The sequence below is a fragment of the Terrapene carolina genome, unplaced genomic scaffold (genome assembly GCF_002925995.2).
Source record: "Terrapene carolina triunguis isolate 2854851 unplaced genomic scaffold, T_m_triunguis-2.0 Scaffold517, whole genome shotgun sequence".
Classification (NCBI taxonomy): Eukaryota; Metazoa; Chordata; order Testudines; family Emydidae; genus Terrapene; species Terrapene triunguis.
The window spans coordinates 5,209,111-5,216,462 of record NW_020664868.1 but is presented as its reverse complement, the minus strand read 5'-3'; positions in this window follow the sequence as shown (position 1 = coordinate 5,216,462).

Sequence of the window (7,352 nt, the reverse complement as noted above, 5' to 3'; positions counted from 1 at the left end):
CAACTGAATGCGGTTCTTGTTCTTCTGCACAGCCCAGCCCATGGAGAACAAGGACGGGCAAATGCACATTCACATCGTATCTTTCTTTCATTCAGGGAAACAGAATTGATTTCAGCTGATGGACAGGATGGCTAGGTTACACTGGAAACGATGGTGTGTTCAAATTCATTTCAAGCACCGTTATGCAGTAGCACTCCTGAGCAGACTGAAACAGGAGGATGAAACCCCAAAGGGGGCAGCTGGGAACCACATCATCCATAGAATCATAGATTATTAGAGTTGGAAGGGACCTCAGGAGATCATCTAGTCCAACCCCCTGCTCAAAGCAGGATCAATCCCCAACTAAATCCCCAAATGGCCCCCTCAAGGATTGAACTTACAACCCTGGGTTTAGAAGGCTAACGCTCAAACCACTGAGCTATCCCTCCCCCCCCCTAGTCAAACACTCTGCCATTGAGCTCAGGTTTCAGAGGGGTCGCCGTGTTAGTCTGTATCAGCAAAAACAAGGAGGAGTCCTTGTGGCACCTTAGAGACTAACAAACTTATTTGGGCATAAGCTTTCGTGGGCTAAAACCCACTTCGTTGGATGCATTGAGATGCACCTTCTTTGGCAATGGCAGGTGGGAGACAGTGATCTTAAGGACAATGAAGGAGAGACCCTGCTTCCAAGAGTTCCTGTTCCAATCTGAGACCACGCACGGTTTTGAAATGTGTTTAGTACATTGTATAGGTGTGTATCAACACCACAACTTGCGCAATCTCCACCCCCACTCTCTCACACCAGAGCACAATGACAAATTTTCTGGGACCACACCCTATTCCCCAGCTGTGACCCCTTTTGCAGTTTAAATAACTGATAAAATCCCTCCCCCATCCTGCCCCTGCTACTGCCCCAGCTCTGCTCCTACACCCCCATCTGCTGACAAAGCCCCTGGGAGTCCTGAGACACCACCCCACCCCCGCTCTGAATCTGGCCCTTCTCTCAGCTGCAAAACCCCTACAGATCCCAGAGCACCCTCCCTCCCAGCTGGGTTCCCTTCCAGCCACAGGGTCTTTGAGGAACCGCCCTGGCTGATTCCCTCATGGTCTGTGCAAGGATAACCTGCCACTTCTTCCTCATTGGAGGAGCGGTGAGTCTCCCTTCCTGTCACCTTGGAGCCCCGCATTCAATTCCCTGATGAGGAGGCTGCAATTTTGACACACACAAAACTTTGAGGCTAACTCAGATCTTCCTACTGATCAGCCCTGAGCCAAGTCTGAGGGCGGCAAATTAGTCCAGTGTCTGGGAATGAAATCACGGTAGCCCACGATTCCAGCTCTTTTCTCTTACAGGGATATGGCGGAACCAAAGTCTGTCACTGTTCAGCGTGTGGTGCATCTCCGTTTTCTTTGCTACCCATGGTGAGGAATTTCTCCATTTACAGAATTACCAACCCCAAAGGTTCAAAAATCACGAGATTGGCTTTTAAATCATGAGATTAGGTAAAAATAACAGCTTTGGGGTTCTTTTTATTTGCCTTCTGCTTGTTGAGCCTTTAAAGAATCATAGAATATCAGGGTTGGAAGGGACCTCAGGAGGTCATCTAGTCCAACCTCTTGCTCAAAGCAGGACCAATCCCCAACTAAATCATTGGGATCATATTTTGAAGCTTTCACCACAGCCACGAGGGCTAGAAACTTAATTTTTCTTTAAGAATGAAAGCTGAAATCATCACATCTTCACCTGACTCCAGGAGCTGGGGCTTTAAGGAAAACAAGAATTATCATGAGAGTCATGACAAAATCATGAGAGTTGGCAACATGGCCTTTATACAATGTCTTGCTGGCAGGGGAAGGGGAGAGCAAATAGGTGTTTGCTCTCTAATTATTTCCTCTATTTTCTGTTCCTTTTTCTCTTCCAGGATCATTCCTTCCATTTCAGATCGTCCAGTGACCCCGTCCCCACTTAGGAGCAGAAGGATCCCATCAACTCAGGTTGAATCCGAGGGGTGAATTGCTGGCAGCGAGGAGACCTAGCAGCTCTTCTGGGACTGCAGATGAGAAACAGCGCCTTGTTCTCTAGATTCTCCCCCCAGGGGCACCGGGGAGCGGGGCGGGCACGTGTGATGCATTCGGTCCAATATTCCCCTTTGATCCCAGCGCAGGGACATGCCAACTGCCCATTATCCCCAGGCTTCCTTTAGCAGCAGCAAATAAGGAATGTTTCCCATTGCCCAGGAGACCCCAGCCTGGGATTAAAGGCATCTCTGGGTTTTCCCTCTCTCCCTTCCTGGGAATCAAGTTCACGTGTTTACCAACAGTTAAAGAAGCCTCCTCCCTCCCCCCCATTTCCTTTATGTCTGAATTAATCTCTCATTCCTGAGTATCTAGCAAAAGAATCCAATGTCATTTTAGTTCCCGGGGTGTGGAGTTAATTCAGTTCTCAGCCTGCATCCTTTTCAGCCACATTCCTGAGGGCATTGCACCACCCCGTGAGCATTTCATTTCCCTCCTCACTTTCACACGCAGACACCATTTCCTTTACATGAGCAGCACAATCTTCTTCTGTCTCTTCTCTGAGCCGGGGCGTTCAATTCCATCGAAACCTTCCCTCCTGCAGCAGAGACGTATGGTTAAACAGAGGGGACGTGACCACCTTCATCTCCGACAGTGAGATGTTCCCTCTCCTCTTTCTTTCTGCGGCTGGTGTTATTTCATGGAGTGCCAGGGATGGAATGAAAGGCCGATTCCCTCCAGGGAAAAGAAAAGCGCCACCAAGCCGCTGAATAAAGCTCAGATTCCCAGGGGAAACCTAACCCCTGCTATTGGAATCCCTGAGCTGCAGGAGAGATGAGTGAGAAACGTCTTGTCTCAATTGTCAAGATGGGGAATGAACAACTATCTACAGCCAGGTCATTAACCACAAACACACTCTAATGATGCTGCAGAGAGAAGGGAAATTGGCAGGGAATCTTGTGATTCAGCCCTGGCCACACTTACACAACTGCACAGCGGTGAGTGTATTGGGGAAGCTGGTCTGAGCAAACAATTGGAAATGATAATTCGGTGAAATGCCTTTTCGATGAGAACACCACCGTAGTGCAGTGAGACAACTGGGCTGCTGTCAGTTCTCTAGTATAGACATGGCCTTAGTCTTTTACAACACCACAGAGAGTTTTTTCAGTAGCCAAAACCTCTCCCCTCCACCACCACCTATGGCCAGCTGGTAGGGTGACCAGCCTGCTTTAGCCCCCCTGCTGCGCCACTGACTGGGAGGTAAGCCCATGTGCCAACCCCCTGCCCCAGCCCTGAGTCCCACCCCCATGCCTGGAGCACCCTCCTGCACCCCAATCCCCTCATCCCTGGCCTCACCACAGAGCCCACACCCCCAGCCCAGAGCCCCCACCCCCCTGCACTCCAATCCCCTGCCCCAGCCCTGAGCGCCCCCCCCCAAGCCTGGAGCAACCTCGCACCCCAATCCCCTCATCCCTGGCCCCACCCCAGAGTCCACACCCCCAGCCCAGAGCCCTCACCCCCCCGCACCCCAACCCCCTGCCCAGAGCCCCCTCCCACACCCTGAACCCCTCATCCCCAGCCCCACCCCAGAGCCCTCACTCCCTCCCACACTCCAACCCCCTGCCTCAACCCGCAGCCCCCTCTTGCACCCTGAATCCCTCATTTCTGCCCCACCCTGGAGCCTGCACCCCTAGTTAGAGCCCTCGCCCCCTCCCGCACCCCAACCCTCTGCCCCAGCCCAGTGAAAGTGAGGGTGGGGGGGAGCGAACCACCGAGGGAGGGGGAATGTAGTGAGTGGGGGCAGAGCCTTGTGGAAGGGGCGGAGCCTCGTGGAAGGGACAGGGCTAGGGTGTTCGGTTTTGTGCAACCCTAGCAGCTGGGGGAAAGATTACAGGCAGCAGAGACCTTAAAAACAGTTAAATAACAATAAACCCATCAGACTAAGTGACCAAGTAGTTACAGCAACAGCTTGTTAATCTTTCCTCATCGTTGTAGGCCACGTTTATTCTCCCCCCTCATCTTTCTTAAACAACCATTTCCCTCCTTCAGTTCAGGGTCAGTCCCACATTCATCGCTTCCTACACACACCAATTCATACACACACGGTGCAAGAAAAAGCTCATCAAGGAATCAGAGGCACCTGCTGGATCCCTGCCCCACTGCTTTACAGAATCCGCTGGGGGCTGGCCGGGAGTCAAGGGCTGGATCATTTAAACCACAGTGGCAGGCATTAAAAGTAAAAGTTGGCAGGTCAATGTTCCAGCCTTGTTATAACTCCAGAACTTGATCAGATTGAACTGCAGCCATTTTGTGTGTCCAGCCATTGTTAGCTGAAAACCAAATCCCACATAGCTAGGAATGATTGCTAGGACTCTCACAGGCAGCAAGGCCAAACAGCTGCAGGGTCACAGTTTTGCTAATCAGAATGGCAAGGTAGGATAGAAAAGTTAACAGACCATGAGAATGGAAGGGAGTAAGTGGATAGCGACCTTGCTGTTAAGAGCCCCTGACATACACGTTTTATTGTTGTTATGACTAGAAATATTAGAAATGCTTTGGTGATCAGAGACAATGAGCAATGTGTTGAAGTTAGGAGAATTGCTGACCCAGTAGTGGTTACTGTGGGAAATGTGTTTTGTAAGAGTTAGCTACAAAAGATGAAGTAAAAGTAAACACCTAGGAGCAGTCCAAGGGCTTTTCTTTTTCTCCATCAGCTGGACAGAAGGAAGGCCCACAGTAGCCCAGGTAGGGATCACACCAAACCATCTCAGACTTTGAGTAACTATGTTTGAATCATAGAATATCAGGGTTGGAAGGGACCTCAGGAGGTCATCTAGTCCAACCCCCTGCTCAAAGCAGGACCAATCCCCAGACAGATTTTTGCGCCAGATCCCTAAATGGCCCCCTCAAGGATTGAACTCACAACCATTTTAAGCAGGCCAATGCTCAAACCACTGAGGTGTGTGTGTGTGTGTCATTCACCAGATGGCAAGAGCTGTGTCCCCGCTGATTTATTCCTGGCACCACCTGGAGAGAAACAGTTCAGTTACCCCTGCGTTGGGTTCTGAAACCCTGGGTAACATTGTCACAGGCCACCCAGCCACTCTGTGAAAGATACCAAATGGCCCCTTCTCGCTGAAAGAACTTGGGAGTGGCTGTTTCGTTGACACTCACTGAGGTTTGATTCCTGTTTTGTGCATTGTGTTTGAGAATAAAAATCATAACCTCCCCCTTGGCATAATGAATCCATCAGCACATGTTATTGGCTCCGCCCCAATGCAGACAGACTAACAGAGAAACACTGTTGATTCAAGGGTAAGACTTCCCAATGCTTGGCCAAATAGGCAATCTCCTCTCTTAAACCATTGTCACTTGTTCGACTTTTTGCTAAGTGGTTATGGTGCTGCGATTTTAAGTGTGAGGTTGTGAGTTGAAAATTGCTAGCGCCTTCGACCAGCTGTAGCTCAGGGGGTTGGAGCAGCGGTCTTGGACTGCCTGGGTCACTGTCTCAAATCTTGCCGGGGCCTAGGTAGCTGTCTCAGATTTGGAATCTCCTCACTGGTGGCTTGTCACTCATTCCTTGATAGCTCATCTCTCCTCAGCATTAACCTCCCTCTACCAAAGGGACCTGGGCAGGGGCTCCATAGCTCAGGGGGCTAGAGCAGTGGTCTTGGACTGCAGATGTTCTGCAGACAGAACAGTCGCCTGGACTCCAGTATGCTAGGTCCTGCACAAACCAGAGCAGAGGCGGTCCCTGCCCCTGCCAACCTCCTGCACAGACCAGTCACCCGGACCCCGGCTGCGCTAGGTGCTGCACACACCAGAACAAAGCCGGTCCCTGCCCCTGTGTGACAAAGTTGGGGATTTTTGTAGTGTTTTACATTAAAAGTGTGTGCGCGCCTCAGTTTCCCCGTGTGCTGCATGTTTAACGAGGTGGTGGGAGAGGGTTTGTTGTTGCAGAGGACCAGGTGTGACCTCATCTAGCAGCTGGGACCTTGGACAACGGCCTGGAGATGGGGGACCCTAACAACTGGTGACTAAGAGGCCCAGCCCAGCTTGGCAGTCAGCTGGTTCTGGCCGATGGGAGGACAAAGGGCTGAGGAGAGAGGACCCCGGTGACCTGACCAACCAGTTCCTGCCAGAGGAGGTGAGAGCGCCCCAGCGACCTGTTTACCTGGGATGGAAGACATAGGACAGGGGAGGAGCTGTTGAAGAAGATGATATAGGATGCCTTGGCTGGAAGGAGGGGGCTGCTGGACTGGGGAAAGGAGCAGCCAGAGCCCTCCTGGATGCAGAAGAGACCTAGATGTACTTTGCTCAGGGGTTGCTAGGCCCGAGGGCCTGGAGAGTTTCCTGCGCTGTGTTCAACGCTCAATAAACCCTCCTGTGTTACGCTGGCTGAGAGTCGCTCCGGGCTAGAGATCAGGGTGGCATTATTCCCTCTGGGAGTGGAAGCCCCGGGGGTCCAGAGTGAGTGGACTTGTGAGGGGGCCCACGGCGAGAGACAGGCATGCTGAAGGCTCAGAGAGGTGCGGTTCCAGGAGGAGGAGGGGCCTACGGCTTAACCCCATGAGAGAGTGGACCCCCGAGAAGGGCTGTCGCAACTGAAGGGGGTTTCTCCCAGGGACTGTACAGAGCCGGGAGAGAGCACAAGTCCTGTGAGTCCGTGACACCCTGTCACCCGCCTGCACAGACCAGTTACCTGGACACCCGAGCACTAAGGGATGCACAGAACAGAGCCAGCCCCTGCCCCTGGGAACCGGGACCGGCTCTAGGCACCAGCAAAGCAAGCACGTGCTTGGGGCGGCACATTTCCAGGGGCGGCATTCCAGCCATCCTTTCCCCCCCCCAGAAAAATCCACCAATGTACGAAAAAATAATAATACACGAAGATCAAAAAAATCTCCAGTAGTGCGGTAGGAGCGTGACGTGAAAAATATCGTGTCACATCGTGACACGGTCACTCATAATGTGAACGTGCCTAAATGTGTAAATGTTAACGGTTATTGATTAATTAAATCAGGAATCACGATTACTTGTGTGTACTGTGCCGCCCTATCGGCACCATTCACGCCAATTTCCGCGTCCCGTCGGTGCCAGTGGTTATAGGGCAAAAATGCTGGTACAAAAACGGAAACTACTTTCCGGTGCTTTTTTTAAAAAAAATTTAAACAGTCAAAACACAACAAAACAACATTGCAAAGTGCAAACGTGTAAAGGCCAAAAAAAAAAGGGGGGGGGGGGCCGGCCAAAAAATGTTTTGCTTGTGGCGGCAAAAAACCTAGAGCCGGCCCTGCTGGGAACTCCCTGTACAGACCAGTCACCTGGAACCCCGAGCGCTAGGTGCTGCACAAACC